General features: G+C 38.9%; 1 protein-coding gene across 1 annotated transcript in view; it reads right to left on the bottom strand.

Moving 5' to 3' along the window:
• The window catches only part of MYO3B (myosin IIIB), a 630,862-nt gene that overhangs the window by 485,870 nt on the left and 120,503 nt on the right, over positions 1–24,489 (bottom strand). The gene's annotated exons all lie outside the window — the stretch shown is intronic.

Raw genomic sequence — 24,489 nt, 5'->3', positions numbered from 1 at the left:
CAAATCCTGTCTTAGTTATGTATTAGCTATATGACTCTGAGCAAGTTGCTTAATCTCTGCCTCCCTCAGTTTCCTCCTCTGTAAAATGGAAACAATAATAGCACCTACCTCCCAGGGTTGCTGTGAGAATCAAATGAGGTATTAATTCTAAAAGTACAAAGCAAAGTTCCTGGCATACAGTAGGTGGTATATAAGTATTAGCTATTATTATACAGAATAGAGAGTGAGGCATGAAGGATAATGCCGAGATTATGAACTAAGGACACTAGAAGGAGAGCAATGTCTTTGACAGAAATAGGGAAGTTTGGAAGAAGAGAGAGTTTAGAGCAAAAGATGGGAAAAGGATAGGAAAAGATAGGAAAAAAAAAGGGAGCCCAGGAGAGAACCTTGGGGAACTCCCATAACTGAGGTAGGGTGGGAGAAAGGGAATAGGCATCTATTAAGCTCCTACTATGTGCCAGGCACTGTGTTAAGTTACAAATATGCTATCACTTCCCCATTTTATAGTTGAGAAAAGTGAGGGAGACAGAATGACTTGCCTGGGATCATACTGCTAGTGTCTGTGACTGGTTTCAAACTCAGGTCTTTCTGACTCCAGATGCAGTGCTCTTCACAGGGCCTAACTAACTGCCTTAGGGAGCATGAAGGAGATAAAAAGTCATCAAGGAGGTCAAGAAGATGTAGTCAGGCAGGCAGGAAGCAAACCAGGACACCTGAGAACAGAAATTCGATGAAGTCAATTCAAACCACTCAGGAGAGCTGATTGTTAAATTTTCGGTGTGAGCATCTACACTTTGGAAATCAGAAAAAGCTACAAATCAAGGCTTGATTTATTGTTTTGTTGAGTGTCTAGAGTATAGACTCGAGACTAAAGAATATGATGAAAGAAAATAATAATAAATAAAACAATAATATAACAGTATAAAAATAATAATAAAGCAAATTAATAATGCAAACTTTAAAGTATGTCATAATTTTTTTTCCTGGAAAACAGTTGTTAAACATTTATCAGCTGTATTGCCAAGACAATATTCACAGCACCGAGGGTGCCTATGAATATGCCAGTGTAGTTCTGAATCGCAAAGTATAACAGATTTCATATAGAAGGCAGAAGGAAAACATTTATTCAGGCACCAGAAAGCCAAATCCATCATAGTAACCAGGAAGTCAATACGCATTATCACTGCTCGGGATAAAGCCATTCCCAAGCCTTCTGCCCCCCACCCCAGGAGCCTTCCCACAAACAAACATTCAGAAGCCTAGCTGTCTGCCTGTGTCCTCTCTCTTCCAACCCTAATTGCTCTCACCAACTTCCTTCCAGTTCTGCTCCATCCTGTTCCATGCTTTCAGCAAGCTCCTTCCACCACATGTGATTTAAGCAGGTCATATGGGCCTATTAAGGAATGGGAAAGATCTTCCTATTTAAGTTAGCATTACACCAGCATATCATTGGAGCAGCTCATGAAAATTCAGAGGTCAATAAGTATTCAGGAAGAAAGGGTATTCAACTGTATCAAATTCAGTACCTGCTATATTTTGGGGACTAAGAAAGTCAAAACTCAAAGTCATTGCCTTTAAGGAGTTTACAATCTACTAACCTTCTCTACACAAGCAAAACCACAGATCCAAGTTTAAAAGAAAAGAAAGAAAAAGGTTTCTGGCTTTCTTACTTAGCTAAATGTTACTCATCCTTCAAACTGAGCCCTTTTAACCAATCCTTCCTTAACCAGCCTAACTCACAAACAGTCTCTTTCTTCTCTGAATCTTCTTTTCATTTAACAAATAGTTGTTGAATGACTTATATGCACTGCTCTAGGTTCTATGAGATAGAAAAAGGACAGGGCAGAATCCCTTCCATAAGGAGCTTTTGACTTGGTAGAGAAGACCTATATGTACACAAATAGCTACAATTCAATAACTATGTGATGAATGTATAAGAGGTACAGTTAAAATGCTTCAGAAATTCAGAAGACAAAGTTGGCATTAGAGGTCATGCCTACATACCTAGAGGGAATACGTAGGAGGAGAGAGCATATACAAGATGGATAGGACTCCCAATGGACAAGATGGAAGTGGGGGAGGGAATTCTGGGTAGAGGAACATGACTTCATCCTCCTCTTTTGTGCCTAGCCAGTGCTTTGCCCATAGTAGGCATTCAATGAACATTTGCTGAATGAATGAATAAATGAATGAATGAATGAATGAAATGCACTCTTAGAAAGTAAGAGTAAAATTTAAAATCAGAAAAAGGATCAAATTAGTTCTGATTAGAGCTGTGGGGTAGGTTGGGGACTCGAAATTTTGGCACCAAGTGCCAGGTTTCAAATGGACATTAAATAAGCATAATAAAAGATGAGAGCTATAAAGAGGCCTCCAGCAGGGTATTATTTTCCTGGAAATGCTTTAAGGGGAGGGAAAAAAAATCTACCACCTCCCACCCCCTACCAGGCTCTTGATTCACTAAAACCCAAATTGAAGCCTTGTTTTCTTTCCTGGGCCCAGCCATGAATGGCAGTAATTATCTACGAGGGGCTCTGTGCAAGTCACAAAGCCGAGCTGGCTCCCGCTTCCTTGCAATTTTGAGCGATGCTTTTTTCCCCCACTACTATTGAGGGGGTGAAAAATAGATGACAATTACATTCTGGCTGGCTTCTGAAGACTTGACAGACAGCTGGAGTAAAGTCGTTCCTGCAGCTGTTGAGATGAAGAAATCAGCCTGGAGAGATGGGAGGGGGGGAAGGGGTCTGGTGGTAGAGAAGAGGAAGGGGGGGCACAGAGACAGAGAGAGAGAGAGAGAAAGAGAGGGACAGGAGAAACAAAAAGAGGACAGAGCATGAGAGAAGGAAGCATACAGAAAAGACAAAATAGATATGAGATTTGGGGTCAGGTAGCCTCATAATGAACTTTGCCCAACCCACACAGAAAGAACTTGATGGTTTTTCAGACATATTTTAAGGCATTTATGAGCTGCTGTTTATATGAAAGTGTTTTATAAATGTAAGATATTATTATTTCTAGCTGCAGTGTATTTAATATACTGTGGCTAATAGTCCTTCACATAGCAATTCACAGCTGACTAAGCTCTATCATCTATTTTATATTATTAGGTGCTCACAGTATGGAGGAAGCAGGGCATCTTCTACAAAGGATCAGAAAAGGTAAGTAAGGGAAGCTTGACTTCTACAGCACCTTTTCTGCCTCTCTTCAACAACAGAGCCCAAGTCCTCTGAACTGGGTTGACTCTGTGTGTTGCTAGAATTGGCAATTTTCTGTGCAGTGTGAGGTGCTGGGTAACAAAGGATTCTCCTGCAATAACAAAAAATGGTCTCTCACTGACCTACGTCACTCCTTGGAGTTCAGGAAAACATGGAAAGAATTTTGTTCTTGTTTGGTCAGTTAGTTGTGTCCAACTCTTCATGACCCCATTTGGGGTTTTCTTGGCAGAGATACTAGAGTGATTTGCCATTTCCTTTTTCAAATCATTTTACAGATGAGGAAACTGAGGTAAACAATGTTAAGTGACTTGCCTAGGGTCACACAGCTAGTAAGTTTTGAAGTCATATTTGAACTCAGGTCCTCCTGACTCCAGGGCTAGCACTCTCTCCCCTGTACCACCTAGCTGCCCATGAAAAGGATAACATTACCTAATCCTATTAGGGTAGAATGGGGTACATAAATTCTGACTTGGAGAAAGGGGAAAAGTACAGAGCATGCACATAGAGGGTAGCTCCGGGAAGAACATTAAGAACTGAAAGGGTAGGGAGCAATATATAAGGGCATTAGGTACCATGAGCGGAGTGTAGAGTGGTACCAAAAAGGTCAGTGAAAAGACACACCGAAGATGAATTTCCTCTTCCTCACAGTTCTGCCCAAGGAGGGTCTTTCCTTTAGCTGCTTTTTTGAACAGTGAGGCTCTGTTGAGCCACCCACACTCTCATTTAGTTCCTCCTGAGGCCAACAGATAGGTCATCCAAGGATTGGGGAAATTTCCAAAAGGAGGAGGAGACAGTGACTGGTCAGTGTGGATATCATCTAACAGATTTGGGACCAGACTTGACCTAAGAGGGGATGCTAGGAAGCCTATACGAATGCATGTTCAATGCATTCAGCAAAGTCTTAAAGATGAACAGCAAGAATTAGTCAAAGGCTGGGGAGTTGCCATTAAAAATATCTTTCATAAAGTCATTAGAGACCCGTAAAACTTCTTTAATCCCCTCAAGGTCCTCCTAACAGGCTGTGGCAAATTTCATTTTCAAATGGACTAGAGAGGAGTTGCTGCAGTCCAGAAAACAAAACAAAACAAACCCTCTGGTTATTCCTGTTGAGTCTCTCTTGGTCCAGCAGACAATATTGTCTAGCCATGTCCCAAGCTCCTCTTTTAATACCTCCACTATCTGCTTCTTCTATAAAGAAAAGTTTCCATTCTCCTGGATGATTGATGTTTCCTTGTGTAGGAGCTCAGGGATGGGAAACAAATCAGATCTGCCTTTGAGGGAGTCTTCTCCTTTCTAGAAAATATATAAGCTGCTATGGTTCTGAGCTATGATGACTCCTCACCCACCACTTCTGCCCTCCCTTTCTCAGTTGTGCAAATTGTCCTGGTCCCAGAGCTGTCTAAGTTTCCCTGAAGTATGGAGCCAGGAGTCACAGCAAGAATTTGGTATGGACATGTGACTAGTCCTGGGAGTAAACTCTCGGTAGACAATCAAGGATTTCCTTTTTCTTGCATTGTCATCATGTCTAAGCTCCCTGGATGGATCCCTTCATGTCTATTTCCAGGTCCATTTTGGAGGTGTTACATCCTCAGTATGAGGGAGTCAGTGACCTGTCCCTAGCATCACACTCGGTCCCAATGTGAAGGCAAGGGAGAGAGGGGTCAGTATTTTTTCCATCCTGTCCCTGCCTTGGATTTTTCCAGTTAAACCATGGTGACCTTCCCTTTGGGACCTTCCCAAAAACAAGCCAAATAAAAGGTCTATTGGTCCTCAGCAGTAGCTGGTTTCTCTCATTGTTCTTCAAGGCCTTTTCGTCCCAGCTATGGACTTTGTCGGTAGTCAAATAAAACATGGTAATACAAATGCTTCCACTTTAGGAAGGGTGGACTGTCTTTGACCCTTTTTCTTGAAATCTTATCTTTTACAGGTGAGATTTGTGGACCAAATTCATAAGGGCAAGGTTTCGTTAGTGGCCAAGAGAGTCGTTTATTTCCGTCATTTGCCTCTGGTTTCTGGCTTCATTTGGATAGGGACAGGTCAGGTTATACTGCTTTTAAAAACAACCAAAAAAACCCCTTTGACTGGAGCAGAATAAATGCCACCTTATTCTCCAGTTAAAATTATTCTTTCAAGAATATTAAACTGAATGGATCCTTGGCTCCGTGATAGCATTATCTTTGGGTAATGACCTTCTAGAGTGAAGGGGCAGGTAAAATTAGTTCTAGAAGATGAAGCAACACCATGAGGAATTTTTATTTGCAAACCATTTTGCCAAGAAGTATTTTGTTTCCTTTTAAAAATCACAGATCTATGAATTTAGATATAAGAATGTCAATTACTAAGTGGGGGGAAAGAACTGATTGAACAGAATGCTAATGATTTTATAGCACATGACTAGAAAGGAAACAAAATTCTTGAGATAGTTAAAGAGAACACAAACAACTTTTAGTGACATTGCAAGCCATCATACATATTAAATTACATATCAAACTGTTTTTTAAAACGTGACCTAAGATGGATCTTAGCCTTTGATATTACAGAATCATAGAATTAGAAGTAGAAGGGGCTTTGAAGGTCATTGAGTTTAGATAGACCTATCTTCAAAGAAATTCCTCTTTAGAAGGCAGTTCCAGAAAGAAGAAGGCAGGTTCTTCTTCCCTGAGTATACTTATTTTACTATTAAGAAAGGTTATGGGAATCCTCCATTAAACTTGTGCTTGGGAAGCCCAAACTTAAACTTGGATCCTTGTGTTAATCTCAGTCTCCAGAGGGAGAAATCTGTTTGAATCCCTTCACCTGTGCATCAGTGAAGCAAACGGCAGAGGAAAGAGCAGTCACTGCATTTAGGAGATGAGAGTCTGGATTCAGATCTTACCTCTATACTTACTACCCATGTGACATTGGGTGAGTTATTTCACCATTGTAAATATCAGCTTGAATATCTGTAAAAAAGGTGAGGCTTTGACTAGATAGCCCCTAAGGGCCCTTCTAGTACTAAAAGTTATATGATTCTTTTAGGATCATAGGAACTAGAACTAGAGGGGACCTTAGAGATCATTTGATCCAAACTCCTCATTTTACAGGTGAGGAAAGTGAGGTCTAGACAGGAGAAATGACTTGCCCAAGGTCACACAGGTAATAAGTACTGGAGACCAGATTTGCATCCAGATCTCCTGACCCCAAATCCAATGAATGCCTTTTCCATAATCTTTTTTTCCCTGATACATGAATGAAGGGAGTTCCATCTCTGGGGAATGGGGCCATTAACAAAGGAGTCTATATTTTGAATCTTCCCAAACACAAATTTCATGAAGGTCTCTCTCCCTTATATCTTGTTAATTTCAAAATAAGTATTTCCAAGGAAGAGCATGCCACCTCTTTTCTGAGACATTCCCCCTCCCCTGAGAAGATATTATTTTGAAGTATAAATGCCTAAAAGCTAAGATAAATCATAGGTCACCAAGAAAAAAACCATCATCATATGTTAAAATGACAACTGATATATACATAGAATTTTTAAGTTTGTAAAACATTTTTATGTATACTTAGGGTTTATTCTAGGTATCATTATCCCCATTTTACATATGAAAAAACTGAACCCCAGCCACTGAAGTTACTTTCCCATGATCATATAACCATGTTAGAGGTAGAATTTGAACCCAGGTCTTCCAGACTGTCTAAAAGGTGCATTCTATCCACTAAGCCACAGAGCTTTCATCAGAGAGGATAAACTGTCCCTGGGAATGAGATGTGATTAACCTACATTTGGAAACCTTGGTTTTGCAAGCATTGTGGCACGGCAAGAGATTTTTTGACAGATTTCTGCCATCCTAATATTTTTCTATTCCATTCAAACCAGTGTTAAAGTTTCCCCATCACAAAATCACAATCTAGTTTAGCTTAATGGACAAACTCTGCCTTTCCTCTAAGGAAGTTTGTTCAAAGCAAAAACTAAAGGAAACCAGAAGAAAATTTTTGCATAAGAAGGTAGGGGTGAGGAGAGGAGGAGAGGAGAGGGGGAGAGGGAGTCTGAGTAAAAGTGTGTGTCAGCCACTGGGGATGACGTTGTGAGGACTAAGTCTGACCACTTCAGCCATTCTCCCTTTCATGAGCAACCAGTCACTCAAAATTTAAAAATAAAGAGGAAATGAAGTCATACTAGACAATGACCCTAAGCATATTAGTAGTGTGTATTTGTGACTCTTTTTCCTTTTCTTTTTTTTTTTTTTTTTTTTTTTGAGGGAGAAGGTTTGGAGCAAGGTGAAGAAAGATCATTATCCTTGCCACAAAAATGTGATAGAATTTTCAGTACAAGAGAAAACAAAAGGATTGACTGGTGAAGCATTGAAAGGAAGGTGAGAAATGAGACCAACTTAAGGGTATCTGAAACCAGAAAGACATCCTAGGTTCTACAGCACAAAATGTGGGGTTGGGGAGAGAGACAGAGACCGAGACCGAGAGAGACAGAGACCGAGAGAGACAGAGACAGAGAGAGACAGAGAAAGATAGAGAAACAGAGAGACAGAGATAGAGACAGAGAGAGGAGGGACAGAGAGGAGAAAGAGAGACAGAGAGAGAGAGACAGACGGAGGGAGAGAGAGAGAGAGAGAGAGAGAGAGAGAGAGAGAGAGAGAGAGAGAATTAGTTGCACTGCAAAGACCACAAAGCAATGTCTAGCAGAACATAGTATCGTCCTTGCACAATGGAGGGTTGTAACAGGATCAATGATTTCTGCACTGGTATTGACACAAATCCTCAGTACTGGTAGTAATAATTAACACCTGCCATACCAGAGAAATGTCTTGGTGTTGGAAAAGAAAAGAACACAAAGAAACCAAGTGTATCTTTCCCCTCAAGCAACACAGCCAAGAAGAAACGATTAAAGTTGGGGCTCTTCTTTCTTCAGCTTTTGTTTTTAACTAATACAAGCCTGAGAGGCTACCAAAGGGTACAAACACAGCAATGACACCATCACCACTGCAGCGTGCAAGGCCAGCAACCACCTTTCTCTTGGGACTTCATGTGACCCTCTCTTTCCCACCCCTCTAATGCACTTTTCATGTAATATTGTGTGTGATGGCTATCTGTTTCTTTTCTTGATACTATATCATAATAATGTCATTTATATAGCACTTCAAAGTTTAGAAAATGATTTTATATACATATATAATCCCATTTATATACATATATGTATGTGTACATATGTGTATATACACATATATACGTATATATATGTATATATTGTGTTTGTCCTTCGTTGCTGAAGAAGACCATGACATCAGAGAAATAATAACATGACTTGCACTGACTTTGTTTTGAGTGAGGGAGGGCTGTGCAGGTCACCAGCCTCACTTCTCCTCCAGAGCCCATCTGAATCCAGTGACCAGATATTCATCAGGATGACTAGAAATGACCCAGGATGAGGCAATTGGGGTTAAGTGACTTGCCCAAGGTCACATAGCTAGTGAGGGTCAAGTGTCTGAGGTGAGATTTGAACTCAGGTCCTCCTGACTCCTGCAATGGTACTCTATCCACTGCACCACCCTTAACCCCAATTGCCTCATCCTGGGTGATCTCCAGTCATCCTGATGAATATCTGGTCACTGGATTCAGATGGCTCTGGAAGAGAAGTGAGGCTGGTGACCTGCACAGCCCTTCCTCACTCAAAACAAAGTCAAGTGCAAGTCATGTTATTATTTCTCTGACAGCATGGTCTTCTTCAGCAACAAAGGATGAACACACACGTTTAAGATGTAACCAGGGCATGGCCCCTTTAATGAGGCAAAGAAAAGAAAGACATCAGGCTGGGTAGGAAACAGCAACAGTTACCAATGATAATCACTCTGAAGCCAGGAGGGTGTGAAGCTCAGATACCATGGGGCCCCTGCCCCCTGCCTAAAGGCTCTCTTATGGATGTATATATATATATATATATATATATATACACACACATATGTACACATATATACATATATATGTGTATATATATACATATATGAAATATCCCATTTGGACTTCTTTGCAACATAATCACTGAAGGTATTTTTATCCCCATATTATAGGTGAGGAAACAAAAGCTCAGAAAGGTTGCCCATGGCCACATAGATAGTATCAAAAGCAAGATCTGAACCCATGTCTTTCTGACTCCATGTCTAGTACTCAACACACTATAGTCGTGCTCCTTCTAAGCTCTAAGGCTATGGAGTATGTCTTCTCCAAATTTTGTATCTCCACCAATGCCTAGCTCAGTGATCTATATATAGCAAGTGCTTAATACACTTTTGTTGATTTAATGGATGGATGAATGCAAAGATGAACTGTTGCATATGCTTGGGAAAAGGAGGGTAGTTGATTATCAGTGTCCTACAAGACAATGAGGCTAAGCTGAGGAAGTCCTCTCCATTCAAACTTTGCTCTGGCCACAATAAAAATAAATGTTTTTCTAGTTCTTGAATACTTACAAAACACTTTCTTCACAACAGTCCTATAAAGTTAGTAATATATTAGCATTCTCATTTTACAGAGGCAACAACTAAGGTCCAAAAAGTTAGGTGACCATACTAAGGTCATACAACTAGAAAGCATCAGTGTGGGAACTGAAGTACAAATCTTCTCTCTTCAATTTTTCAGTTCAATATTTTTCCTTCCAAACTGTACCATGACTTACTAATAGTTACGCAACAGAAGTCATTTAGCCTCACTTTCATGATCCTTGATGTGGAAGTGGAAAAAAATGCCTTCATACTTCATAGGGATGAATTAGCAGTTCGAGTATCATGGGAAAAAAACATGGGGGAAGGCATAATGTAAATACAAAATCAAATATTGTAGGTGCAATGACTTAATATTGTCATGTACATAAGGCAGATAATTCATTAAATTGATCACATTGATCAAATGTCAGGAAAATTTTTGACTAAACAAATGAGAATATACCACTATATTGTCATTAGGTCTGGTGAAAAATGAATTCACTCACTGCCCCTGCAGACCCTACGGACATAAAATCACTTTATGTCATTTCGTTGACATGAAAAGTAGGGAATATTGTTGCTTAAACAATAGAAGTCTCAGGGATGCAGCCAAGATGGTGAAGTAGAAGGACGCACCTCTAGAAGCTCTCCTCCCATAGCCCATAAAATATTGGTAAAAAATGACTCTAAACATATTTTAGAGCAGCAGAAGTCACAAAACAGAGGAGTGAAAGACATTTCCAGCTCAAGGCAGCCTGGAAAGCTGACAGGAAAGGTCTATTGCCCTGGCCGTGGAGCAGAGCACAGTGCAGCATGGGCTGTGCTGCAGCAAGGACAGGACTGGAGTGGGCTGCAAGGTACCACCAGCAGCAGCTGCAGGTCCTAGATTTCTTAATTCACAAACTCCAAAGACAGCTTCAGAGGTCAGAGAGAAAGCTCTTTCACTTAGATGAGAAAGGAGCACAGTTGTCTAGCCCTGACCTCAGCCAGCAGCAGTTTCCATTGTTGAAGCCCTGCCCTAAAGCCCCTGGGGGAATTGAGCAGCTGATATGGATATCAGCCCTGAATGGCTGCTCCGGGGTGAGGAGGGGTGTGGGCATGATGGAGTTGGTGGAAGCTCTGGAGAGAGAATGCTGCTCCCAGACGAGAGCACAGGCCAGGAGAAGAATAAACTCCTCTCCATTGATTGTGCCACTTTGGAGGAACTGAGAACTTATAGGTCCCCAGAGTATATCCTCCCCTTGACAAAGAACTCAAAAGTCAAGTGACTGACTGGGAAGATGCCCAAAAAAGGGAAAAAAATAAGACAATAGAAGGTTACTTGTACTGATGAGGTATTGATGAGGAGGAGTGATACATGCCATCAGAGGAAGACCTAGGGGGTCAGGGTTTTTGCATCCAAAAACTCCAAAGTGGATGTGCAGTGGTCTCAGGCCATGGAAGAGTTCAAAAAGGATTTTGAAAATCAAGTAAGAGAGATGGAGGAAAGGTTTGGAGGAGAAATGAGAGTGATACAAGAAAATCATGAAAAGCTGGTCAACAGCTTGCTAAAGGAGACCCAAAAAATGCTGAAATTAACACCTTTAAAAATAGACTAACTCAAATGGCAAAAGAGGCCCAAAAAGTCAATGAGGAGAAGAATGCTTTGAAGAGCAGAATTACCCAAATAGAAAAGGAGATTCAAAAGCTCACTGAAGAAAATAGTTCTTTCAAAATTAGAATGGAGCAGATGGAAGCTAATGACTTTATGAGAAACCAAGAAATTATAAAACAAAACCAAAAGAATGAAAAAATAAAAGACAATGTGAAATATCTCATTGGAAAAACTACTGACCTGGAAAATAGATCCAGGAGAGACCATTTAAAAATTATGGGACTACCTGAAAGCCATGATCAAAAAAAAGCATAGACCATCATCTTTCATGAAATTATCAAGGAAAACTGCCCCATTATTCTAGAACCAGAGGGCAAAATAAATATTGAAAGAATTTACCGATCATCTCCTGAAAGAGATCCAAAAAAAAAACTCCTAGGAATATTGTAGCCAAATTCCAGAGTTCCCTGATCAGGGAGAAAATATTTCCAGCAGTCAGAAAGGAACAATTCAAGCATTGGGTAAATATAATCAGGATAACACAGGATCTAGCAACTTCTACATTAAGGGATCAAAGGGCTTGGAATATGATATTCCAGAAGTCAAAGGAACTAGGAATAAAACCAAGAATCACCTACCCAGCAAAACTGAGTATAATACTTCAAGGGAAAAAATGGTCATTCAATGAAATAGAGGACTTTCAGTCATCCTTGATGAGAAGACCAGAGCTGAATAGAAAATTTGACTTTCAAACACAAGAATGAAGAGAAGCATGAAAAGGTAAACAGAAAAGAGAAATCATAAGGGACTTACTAAAGCTGAACTGTTTACATTCCTACATGGAAAGATAATATTTGTAACTCTTGAAACTTTTCTCAGTATTTGGGTAGTTGGAAAGATTATACACATATATATATAGACAGAGGGCACAGGGTGAGTTGAATAGAAAGGGATGATATCTAAATAAATAAAATTAAGGGGTGAGAGAGGAATATATTGAGAGGAGAAAGGGAAAAATTGAATAGGGCAATTTATCTCTCATAAAAAAGGCAAGAAAAGATTTTTCAGTGGAGGGGAAAAGGGAAGAGGTGAGAGGGGAAAAGTGCAACTTACTCTCATCACATTTGGCTTAAGGAGAGAATAACATGCACACTCAATTTAGTATGAAAATCTATCTTACACTATAGGAAAGTAGGAGAGAAGGGGAGAAGTGGGGTGTTGGGGAGGAATGATAGAATGTAGGGCAAATGAGAGGAGGGGGTAATTAGAAGTAAATACTTTTGGGGAGGGATAAGGTCAAAAGAGAATAGAATAAATGGGGGGCAGGATAGGCTAGTGCGAAATATAGCTAGTCTTTCACAACATGACTATTATGGAAATCTTTAGCAAAACTACGTATATATAGCCTTTATTGAACTGTTTGCCTTCTCAGTGGGAGTGGGTGGGGAGGGAGGAAAGGAGAGAAGGTGGAACTCAAAGTTTTAGGTATAAATGTTGAGAATTGTTTTTGTATGTAACTGGGAAATAAGAAATACATGTAATGGGGTATAGAAATCTATCTTTCCCTACAAGAAAAGAGAGAAGATGGGAATAAGGGAAAGGAGAGGTGTGATAAAAGGGAGAGTATATTGGGGGAAGGGGTAATCAGAATGCATGGTGTTTTGGGGTGGGGGAGGGAAAAGATGAGGAGAAAATTTGAAACTCAAAATCTTGTGGAAATGAATGTTGAAAACTAAAAATAAATAAATTGGAAAAAACAAAACAATAGAAGTCTCAAAGATTCTGATATAAGAAAGATGCTTCTTAGTAAGAACACTTTGTCTTTAACTCTTGCTATGGTCAGAATTTAATATTATCACAACCATGTAAAAGTTCTTTCAAGTTCTTGTAGTTGTTAGGGCTTTTCTGAATGGAGTTTATAGTTCCATGCTTTCAAAGTACCATAATGATTTTTAAAAGGAAACAGAAATAGTGTGGATTTCTATAATAATATTATAGAGAAAATAGAAATGATGAAAAATATTCTCCTACTCTCACTGATTTGAGGCCACACATGTTAGTGTAGGGGCAAATACAGATATTTATGCATACAATCTACATATATAATGCTACTTTTTCATTTATATAGCTGATACCACTGACCCACCATCAAGAGGGCTAGGGATTGTTCTTCTGGTAGAGGTGAGAGACTTAGGTGGATCCACCAAGAGTATGCTCTTATAACCACAGCCATACATTTCCAAGATGGCTGGCATTACAGATCAGCCTAGGTCCATATGACAGAGAGTATGACATTGGTTTCACCAGATTTGGCTCCTGGTCCTATAACTAACTAGCTATAGGAACTTGGGTCAATCATTAAAAGTTTCTGGGCTATAAAATGAGGAGATTGCATTCCATGATGTCTAAGATCCACTGATAATCTACAATTCTCTGGATCTAAATTACTTAACCCCTTTTGGTGTCAATTTTCACATCTATAAAATGAAGACCTTATCCTAAATGACTTCCCACATTCCTTTCAACCCTGGAGTTTTACTACTCTGATCTTAAGTAACTTAACCTGTCTGATCTCACTTTCCTCATCTGCAAAAGTAGCATTTACACTTGATAACCTTTATGGCTATTTCCAGTTATAAGATATTAGAACAATTAGCAAAATGTTCTGGCCACCTGAGTTGATTAGCAGGTCTATTTTGAAAACAACCATTTGAAGTCAATTAAATAATCTCTTAGCAACTTGTTAGTAGCAGGTTAAAAAAAGCTATTGTCAAAAAACTTTCTTTATAAATTCCAGCTTAACTCCTATTTCTCTACCTCTACCTAACTCCCAAAAAGATTTATTTATGTGTGTAGAGCTAAGCACAGATTCTATAAAATACTGAGGAAGTTCATTCATTGGAACTGAAAGAGGATGCCAAATCTAGAACAAATCTTTTGAGGGGTGTGGGTACTTATGAGAAGGAAGAATCTAGCAACCCTTTTCCCATAATTTTTCCATTATATTCAAGACATACCTGAAAAATTGAGTAGAAAAAGCAAGAAACTAGAAACGAGCATTTATGGTATAGGTTCAACAGAACAAGATCAAATATTCAACATGTCTCTAACCCCCAAGGATCTGTGTCTTGGATTACTATTGCCACATTCTAAACTAGCTAATTGCATCATGGTACTTCAAACAACTTCAATTACTGCTACAAAATTTATATCTTGGGCCCCACTCTATTGTGGTCTTCTTTTCCTGGATTCCTGATCCCGTCACCACATCTATATTTATAATAGAAATGAATTTGCAAGGAATGTCCTTTAGAAAATGGTTCATTTTTAGGCACTCTGCCTGTAACTGCCACAGCCTAGATAGTGGTACCTCCTTCATGTAATATAAGCCCAATAATTAGACATCCTAGGCATAGATAACTGAGACAGATGAGAGATAAAACAAAATTCCATCTAATATTGTGCTTTTTCTATTGAAATAAACTCTATACAAAAATAACAAAAAATACTGATGAAGCTCTAACACCAACATGAGAGAAAAAATTATTTGAAGCAAGATATAAAGAAATGCAAGACCTAAGTACAAGATAAGCACCTTACCAACTACATTTGGCTTTGGCTATTAGTAATCAAATTTAAATACCTTAGTTTTCCATTTCTCAGAGTCAGAGTCCTATGTTGGGCTCAGTCTGGCAATGCAGAGTCTTAGAGGATTTCAAAGCAGCAATACAATCTTGGTGAAAGCAGTTTTGGCCTGCTATTCTCTTCAGCCCACACCTATCCATTTACAGTTTTTTAAAGAAGGCTTTAATTTGCCTCCCACTGCTAGTTATAATCATCTCTTTGATGTCTCTGAGGGAAACCCAGCTAGCTCTATATGACTTTGTTCATTTAGTATCAAAGACCACTCTGCTCCTTTTCCCTATGGATTCTCTAATTCCTCCCAGAACAAGAAAAGAAATTAAGGAGGCCATGTAGAGGAGGCCATGTGGTAGAGAAGAAAGAGGACAGTCTATGGAGTCAGAAGACCTGAGTTAAAATACTGCTTCTGATGCTTACCTGTGTGACCTTGGGCAAGAAATGTATGCTCCCTGGGGCTCAGTTTCTTCATCTGTAAAATGAGGATGTTGGACTAAATAGTCTCTTTGGTCCCTTCCAAATCTAGATCTATGATCCTAGGATCTTAAGTATGGTCAAGAATAATCCCATGTCTAGGGACCCTGTAAATGCATTCCCCTAACAATTATTTAAGGTAAACATAATTGTTATCACAATTGTATTCCTAAATATACTAATTAGTATTCATTAAACTCACCTTATCAAGTTCTGGCAAGTGTGTGGAATCTGGAACCTGGCAAAAGACATCTTCCATAAAAGGGCCTGGCCCTTTTCTCTTCTCCATTTAATGATACTACTAATAATAACTAATATTTATATAATGCTTAAAGGGCTTGAAATGCCCTTTACATACATTATCTCATTTGATCCTTCCATTAACCCTATGAGCTAAATCCTATAGGCATTATTAACCCTATTTTACAAATGAGAAAACTAAGGATCAGAGGTGTTCAGTGACTTGCCCTTTGTCATACAACCTGTTTTGGAGATGAGATTTGACTACAGATCTCTCCCAGTTCAAAGTCCATCACTTTTTACTGTACCATGTAGCCTCAAAATATCATATACTCATGATATCACTTTTTTGCTTTGATTTTGAGTTTCTCCAGAACTGAATACAATTGGAACTGTGTATAAACTTTGTTGAGTTCAACAAAACACCTATGCCTGAATTTAGAAATCAGAGGACCTAGGTCTGAATCCCCATTTTGCTACTTTCTACTTATATGACTTTGAACAAATTATTTAACCTCTATGGCCTCAGTTTCCTTATCTGAAAATGTGGAGCATAGGAGAATAACTAAGGTCCCTTCAAGATCAAAATCTATGATAGTATGAACTTCTTGGGGATTTTTCTGAGTGACTATATTTTAAAGCATTTAGTCATTTCTCAATTCCAGATAAGCATCCTATTAAGAGAGTTTATTGCAGAGAATATACCAATATGCCCAACTTCCCAATTCTATTACCAGGACAATTGATGGGACAAGGATGTGTATTTAAAACCAGACTACCTTCAATGATAGATAAGCAGAAACTTCTTTACTATTCTTTTATGAGTTGCTGAAAAATAAAACCTGGTTGAATCATGAATGATGCCAGAAACTGAGTATGTTTAAACTTTGGCTGAGTGATCACCACACACTGATAAGTAGATTGGTTTAATATTAAAGGAAATTACCCTCACTGTCATCAGGTCAAATTCCAGGTTCCATACAGATAGAAGATGTTTTCAATGCTGGTATGTTTTCTCGCCTGACAGCCCACGCAGATGTAGCCTGTAAAAACCTGATGCATTTGTGTGCCAGTACACACCATGGTTCATCAACTAACTGAATAAAATTCTCCTAGTAATTCAGAACCTTTTTCCCTTAACAATTGTTTTTAATCTCCAAGAGATCTGGTAAATGAGAACCTGGCTAATCTTCCTGATTAGGCACTGATAAGGAAAGGAGGAGAGGGAGAAAGGGAGAAAGAGAGAAGAAGAGGGAGAAGGAAGAGAGGGAAGGGAGAGAAAGGGAGAAGGGAAGAAGGGTACAAAGGGAAAGGGGGAAAGGATGAGAGGGGAAGGGAGAGAGGGAAAGGGAGCATCAATTCTTCTAGTCTTACCAAATGAATTGGACCTTATGGGTATGTGAAATGAGTATGTCTTACCAAATAAGTATGTGAAAGCCCTCTGAACTTATAAAACACCATATAAGCATAAATGATCATTAACATAATTATTCAAGTTTCCTGTCCTTTGTACCTTATTATTCTACCCTAGCCAGGGCTGAATAGGGTCCCCTGTTTCTAAATGAAGTCTCCTTGGTTTGGGGAAGTGGAGATGGGGAGGGGGAAGACAGTGTTCAGGGTTATAAAATGGCCTCCAAAAAGTTCCATGAACAGAGAGACTAGATATAAGTCAAGCTCAAGAACGATGTAAACTATGGAGCAACAGAAAGGGTCAGAGATGGGCATTGGAATGAAGGCAGGAAGTGAATGGGAAGCAGGGTCAAAAACCCAGGATTAAACCAACAAGACTGAGATGGCCCTAGTGAAGTAAATTCTCCAGTTTAGGCTCTCGTAGGTTACTACTGGTCAAGTCAAAGGGGGTCAAGCTACATAAAGAGTGCTCTTCTCAGGTGGTGTATGGGTATTCACATGAACATGCTGCCCTCTGTGTATTCTGAGGTCCCTTCTGTTGGACAGCTAACTGTCATCCATAGTAACAGTAAGACATACAGCACCAAGATGATACATATGGTAATGTTACCTGGCAATCCATACTAAAACTCTAAACCCCAAAACAGTCATGCAACAAGTATTCAATGAGCACCAACTATGTGCCAGGCATTTTTCTAGGTGCCTGGGGTACAAGTACAAAGAATGAAATAATCTCTACTTGAAAGAAGCTTAGATTTTAATGGGGGAGAAAACAAGTGTATATATATGAAGTAAATACCCAATAAGCTATGGTTAATCAATGTAATGGAATATTACTATATTGTAAGAAATGATGAATGTATTGAATAGAGAAATGAATGGAAAGACTTACATGAATTGATGCAGAGTGAAGTAAGCAGAGACCAAGAAAATATCTCAAACAATGACTACCACAATGTAAATGGAAAGAGCAACCACTACAAGATAGCCTAAAGTGAAATGGGCTGCATGACAAAGAGTTAGAAACTGTCAAGGTGGCTACAAGAAAACACTTCCCCTTTCTCCTGTCCAGAGAGGTAGGAGAGGTTGTATTAGCAAGTACCCTAGCACACCCAGGATGACCCGCTAGCACAGGTTCTTTGATCTGCTTTATAAAGGAAAGACAGTTTAAACAGATTAAGAATTCTTCTTTACACATTTATATGTAACTAACACTAGTTCAGGGGAAAGGTTAACACCCTGATCATGGAGAAAATATAAACAGAAAAAGTACAGGCAGAGAAATTAGCACAAATATCAACTGACAGGGCTCCTACTGTCTGAACAAAGTAATACAGCCACCTATGTACACCACTGGACCAGGAGAACACAAACGTCTGAGTGGGGCGGGGGGAGGGAGGCTCTTAACAAACAACTACTCAGAGTCCTGTCCATGGAATCAAAAGGTCCCTCTCATAAGCGAATCCCCAAAGCAAAATACCAACCTCCCAAAATACATAACAAAGACTCAGTCCCTGATTGACTCAGAGACAATAGGCATGAAACCTATATTACTCAGTACAACAGTGAATTATCAGGGTTCAAAAGAGATCAGTCTTTCAGATGTTCACAATTTACCCTGAGCCTTGGAAACCAAACTCTAAAAAAAAAAAAACCAACAAAAATCCCACCTTGCTTGTGCTTACAGATGTCCACAGGAGTGAACCAAAGTATATATTTTTGGGTTTTTGAATGTATTGCTTAGTTTTGATGATTTTTCCTCTTTTTACTCTTTTTTTCTTTAAAAAAATTCTTTGTTAAAAGGGATGGCTCTCTGGGAGGGGGAAAGGAGAGATACTTAGAGAAATTTAGGCAACATGAAAAGAAAAGTTATCAATAAAACAGTATTTTAAAATACATTTACATATGCAACATAAATAAAAAATCAATAAATACAATTATATACAAAGTAGTTAAACACAAAGTAGTTTGTGAGGAGAGGAAGCCAAGTGGGGTAGTATATAGTCTCATCTTCCTGAGTTCAAATCTCACCTCAGATACTTACTAGTTTTATGACCCTGGGCAAGTCACTTAACTCCATTTCCTCATCTATAAAATGAGTTGAGGAAGGAAACCACTCCATTAACTTTGCTAAGAAAATCTCAAATGGAATCATGAAGGGTCAGGCATGACTAAAAATGACTGAACAATATCAACAATTGAGAGGGAAGGCACTAGTAGCTTTGCAGTCAAGACTGCAGAAAATAGTGCTTAAGCTACATCTTAAAGGAATGGGGAAATTTGTTAAGGCAGAAGTGAGGAGGGAATGTACTCCAGGCATCTGGGAGAGCCAGGCACAGAGACAGGAGATGGAATGTCATGCACAAGGACCAGAGATGGTCTTTTATTGAAGGTCAATCATCAATTTGACTATACTGAAGATGAAAATGCAGAAGATGAAGTAATGTCCAATAATGTTGAAAAATATATGGGGGCCAGGTTGTATAAGACTTTAACAGCTAAACAGAGAAATTTGTATTTTATTCTTGAAGCATAAGAAAGCCATTGGGGCTGACTGCTTAGGGGAATCCCATGGTCAGAGTTGCATTAAAAGATAATTACTTTGGCAACAGCACATAAGATGGACTGGAATGGGGGAGAAATGCGTCAGAGAAACCAATTAAGATGCTGTTATAATAATCTAGGCAAGAAGTGATGATGATTTAATCTGAAGTAGTATCTGTGTGTGTGTGGAGAAAAGAGATCAGAGGGGAGAGATGTTGTCATGGTACAAAGGTACAAATCACATAATTTAATAATTGATTGGTATGTGGGACAAGGGAAAATGAGGAGTCCAAGAAAACGCAAAGGGCACTAACCCGGGAGAGTGGAAGTATGGTGGTTCTTTCAAAAGCAATAAAGAAGTTTAGAAGATAGGAGAATTATGGAGAAAAATGAGTTCAGTTTTGGACATGTGAATCTATATCATCTACTACCATTAGTATCAGTTATGATCATAATGGAGATTAGCTGAATGACCACAGATAAATCTCTTAGTCTCACTGAGACTTAGTTTCTGCATTTATAAAATGGTGATAATAATACCTGTAGTCTCTCCTCAGAGAATTGTTTTGGGGCACAAATAAGATAATATATACAAAACATTTTGTGAACATTAAAGTTCTATATAAATGTCAAATCAATGTCATTAGTGTTTTCATATATATATATGTATATATACACATATATATATACATATATATATATATATACACTCACTGGAAAGACATCTTAAGGATCAAACAGCATAACAGAGAAGATATATACCCTTTCCTATTTCCACAAGGTTTCAACTTCTTCCACTAAGTCACTATATTTCAAAAGTTTTTAATTCTACATAGATTGGAGGTTATGAGCATTCAGGGGGGTGATACCCACTAAAAGTGATGTTCTTAAATTCTTAGTGGGTCAAAGTTGTGTGCAGACAATTCTGATGCTCCAGTTCTCATACCTTTTATTTGATGAATCATCAAGTATATTTTTAATGTTGTATTTGTATTATGGGGATTTGTCTTTTGTAAGTCTATAAAGGAGAGTAAGTTTCTGGTGTATAATTCTGGTCATTTGATTATATGTTTCTGGGTGTTCAAGAGGTATTAAGTTGTTGCAATCTGCAGTGATACACTATATCAGAATGTCTACCATTTTCTTGCAGAATCTGCATCAGTCAGTAAATACGGGTTCTGTAACTTTCCATACTTGGTGGTAGCAATGATCTGATCTGATAGTGCAATCATACACCCCTCTACTTCTGCAAGCAAATAGACATGATTCAGCCATTTGCTGTCATTATTGTTGCTGTAATTATTTCCATATGTTGTAGTTCTAACATAGTTGGTGATGAGTCTAAGTCACCAGAGTTATGGCAGCAGACCTGTTTTATTTCCTGATCATTTGTTGTCCTTATTCCACTTTCACCCAGAAATGCTCTCAAGATCATAAGACTTATCTGGGTCTACTATGCCAAGGACTTTGCAGACTCATTCTCCAGGCAACTATTTTTTCTGCTTTGTAAGGCAATACTGATTGCTGTCTTACATTCTCCTCCTCCTTGTTTCATGCATGAGTCTATGTTAGGTTTTAAATGAGTGTTGTGTTTGGTAAACCTATTTGCACCAGTCAAGGAAATAAAGTGTTTGCTGACCCTGAGTGAGGTGAGAAAAGTATTTGTGTATTTCAGCCAAGCCACCCCAGAAATGGCAACCATTGAAAGCATTTGATCTTGCAAGAAGGCAAAGTGGGCCACCTGTAGATGATGCTACTTTACTATATGGTGTCACGAGGTCAGGAGGAGTGTCTGTTCTCCAAAATAGCTCTCCCACTTGTTCTCTGATACCTGAAATTCTGTCATTAGATAAGCTTTTGCCCCTAGTATGCTAAGAATAGTCCTGAGAGAGTTGATGAATTATCACAACTCCTGCCAAGAGGAATACCCTTATAGATGAAGACTTAATGGTATTATTTATTGGGCAATGAGCCTCTTCTCCAAAACATTTCCCCTATTGCTTGTCATAGTGCTTGATATTAAAGGGCCATTTTGTTGAGTCATTTTTTTTTTTGCTCCATGGTACCTGATTCAGAAGAAGCACAAATTATCCTAGAAGTAACCCCAAATCACTACAGAAGAATTCCAGAGGATAAACCAACATAAATATGTGGCCCCATGCAGGTGAGCCTTCGTTAAAATAATATCAACCCACTAAACACATTGCTAATTTCTAGAACAAGATCATTATCATGATTTATAACTGTCACCTACCCCAATCATTTTTTCCTCCTAAATTTTTATGTCTTCAAGCTTATGACTACACCTGTGATAGGGAAGAGGTCCCTAATTGCTAATGGCAAACATACAGATGACAGTCCTATAGTATCAGAGCTGTACTAATCATGAATAGCGATTAAATACCCAGCAAGGAATTTTAACATTCATCAAACTGATAATGACAAGAAACAAATTGGAACTTCCTTTCAGTTTTTATCGAATACATTTGCTGATTCCTTATTGCTATATGTATTTCTGGAAACAGCATCTGAAGACAGACCATGCAGACAGCACTCTCCACTGTAAAAATACAAGAACAAGTTTAAGCTGACTGCAATCCTGGGCATAATTACAATCACATTAAAATGCAACTAGATAGTTCATCTTTCTCCTTTTCCCCTCTATCAGCCAGTAAATTAATTCCTTTATAGATATGAGCATCAGTATTCCATTTTTGTAAAAAAAAAAAAAAAAAGCATCTATTTTTCAATTACTTTCCATGAAAAGCACAGTTACTATGGCAATCTCAGAATTTTGCACTCTGCAACTTGAAACTATCACTATTTTAGAAATGAAAAGATAAAATTTATCTCAATTCAATTTGCAAAGGTGGGAAAGGGCTGGCATACTCTCACCAATCTGTGACAATGGCCATCGTATACTATGGGTCTATCTATTCTTCTGTTCAATCCCTGGCTAAGCATTAATGTGTCCATCTTTGAAATGATCAGCTTAACCAGGAAGAAGATAGAACCCCTCGAAAATGAATCTTCCTATTGCCAGTAGGAACACAGTGTCTATAGTATTCGTACACAAACACGCATGTGCGCACACACACATATATGCAGGCACGCACACATGCACATCTATAAAAATGTCCTATATCTAGCTGGCCCCAGACTCAACTAAACTTCTCCATCCCAGGCATGTTTCACCATTTTTTACCCTGTCACTGCACTCCTTCAACCCACTTCCATCCCTCCCTCACACAAACACACACACACACACACACACACACACACACATCACAAGCATACCTTTCTCAGAGTACTATAATCAGATCAATGATACCATTACTTCCAGAAGGATGTGTCAGGAATGTACTTGATTATTTCACTCAACATCCTAGAGACCAAAGCAAACCTAAAGAGCAAACCAAAACACCCTTCTCTGGCCACCACTCCGGAGGAGTGTTCCTCCCTATTTGAATGTAAGGTCCTTGAAGGCAGGGATTATTTTTGGGATTTCCCATAGACGGCCCACATTCATATGCTGACACCCCCACTCTGGTTTCTGCTCCTCTTTCCTTACACACTTCTACTCAGGCTGGACTTCTCCTTCCCAACCAATAATAATAATAATACTGTTTTGCAGCTCACCATTCATCAAATGAATATTTATGTTGACACTGTACAGATTTCCTGATAGCAAGTTAAGTTTGAACAACTTTCTTCGGGTGGGACGTGAGGTCCACACTATTCAATACCACCCCTTTATACCAACTAGGCTGTCTTGAACAAAAAGGAAAATGGGAGGTGGGGAGAGTAGAGAAGGGGAGGGGCGGGGAGGGAAAGAGAGAGAGGAATCACCAAAAATCTCCTACCTCCAAGCCTGTTGTTACTGGTGCTTGGACATCTATGGTCCCATAAAAGTTACAGCCCTATTCCCTACCCCATGCCCAAGACACAAGAGCCCCAATGGCCCTTTTCCATTAAGAGTACATTTATACAGATGAGCATCTGTATGAGCACCACACAAAAGTACACAGATCAGCAAGATGTTCCATGTTAAAACAAAATTGAGATGACAATAAACTTTGTTCCTTTTTACCATTTAACTGAATGCCTGGTTAGTAAATATCCAATACAGACCAAGTCTACAATTGTAATTAACCAGTTTTCATCAGCAAGTGTCTACTCTATTTGCACAAAGCAGCTGGTCTGCATCTTGGGCACTGCACTCTAATTCATTATGTTAGGTTGGGGGGAGTCAGAGGGGCAAGAAGAGAATTGGCTCTGTGGTGGTTTGGAAGGACATATGTGCAGAAAGATTTAAGCTGGGAACAGAAAGGGAAAAGGCGCTATTTTTAAAACACATATATTAATATCTGAAGAGCCATTTTCGACACTAAAGGCCTATGAGCTTGATATAAGAGGCTGCAATTTGGCACATCTGCAATAGAAACCTAACGCAAGCCCAGAAATTAACTAGCTCATCAGACACACTCTAGTTGTTCCAGGCAGTTAGAGGCTACCAGAGAATGAAATCATATTTCCCATCATCCTTCTATGGAAAAAAAATAGAGCGGGGAAAAGGTAAACATTCCTAGAGTAAAATTACTCTTTAAATGTCTCTCTTTTCTCCTTAATAAAGAATAATATTATATCTTTTCCTGGTTAATCGAAACAAAAATGTTTCATAAGCTATAAAATGGTCATCTTCAGTCAAACCTTAGGGTGTTTTTTTAATTATCAAATTTGGTTTTGTTTTTTGACAAGCAGAATATCTTAAGGAGCTAGAAACTAGGCAAATCCAGCTATGAATCCTAAACTCAGCCCTTCTTTAGTGATAACTTACATGGCCTCAATTCTAGCCTCAGTTTGACAGGGAATATCAGTGTCTGCCTCTCATCTCTCCCTG

This window comes from Notamacropus eugenii, chromosome 5 (assembly GCF_028372415.1).
Source record: "Notamacropus eugenii isolate mMacEug1 chromosome 5, mMacEug1.pri_v2, whole genome shotgun sequence".
Lineage (NCBI taxonomy): Eukaryota > Metazoa > Chordata > Mammalia > Diprotodontia > Macropodidae > Notamacropus > Notamacropus eugenii.
The sequence above is the reverse complement of the archived record's forward strand: the minus strand, read 5'-3'. Positions and strand labels throughout refer to the sequence as shown.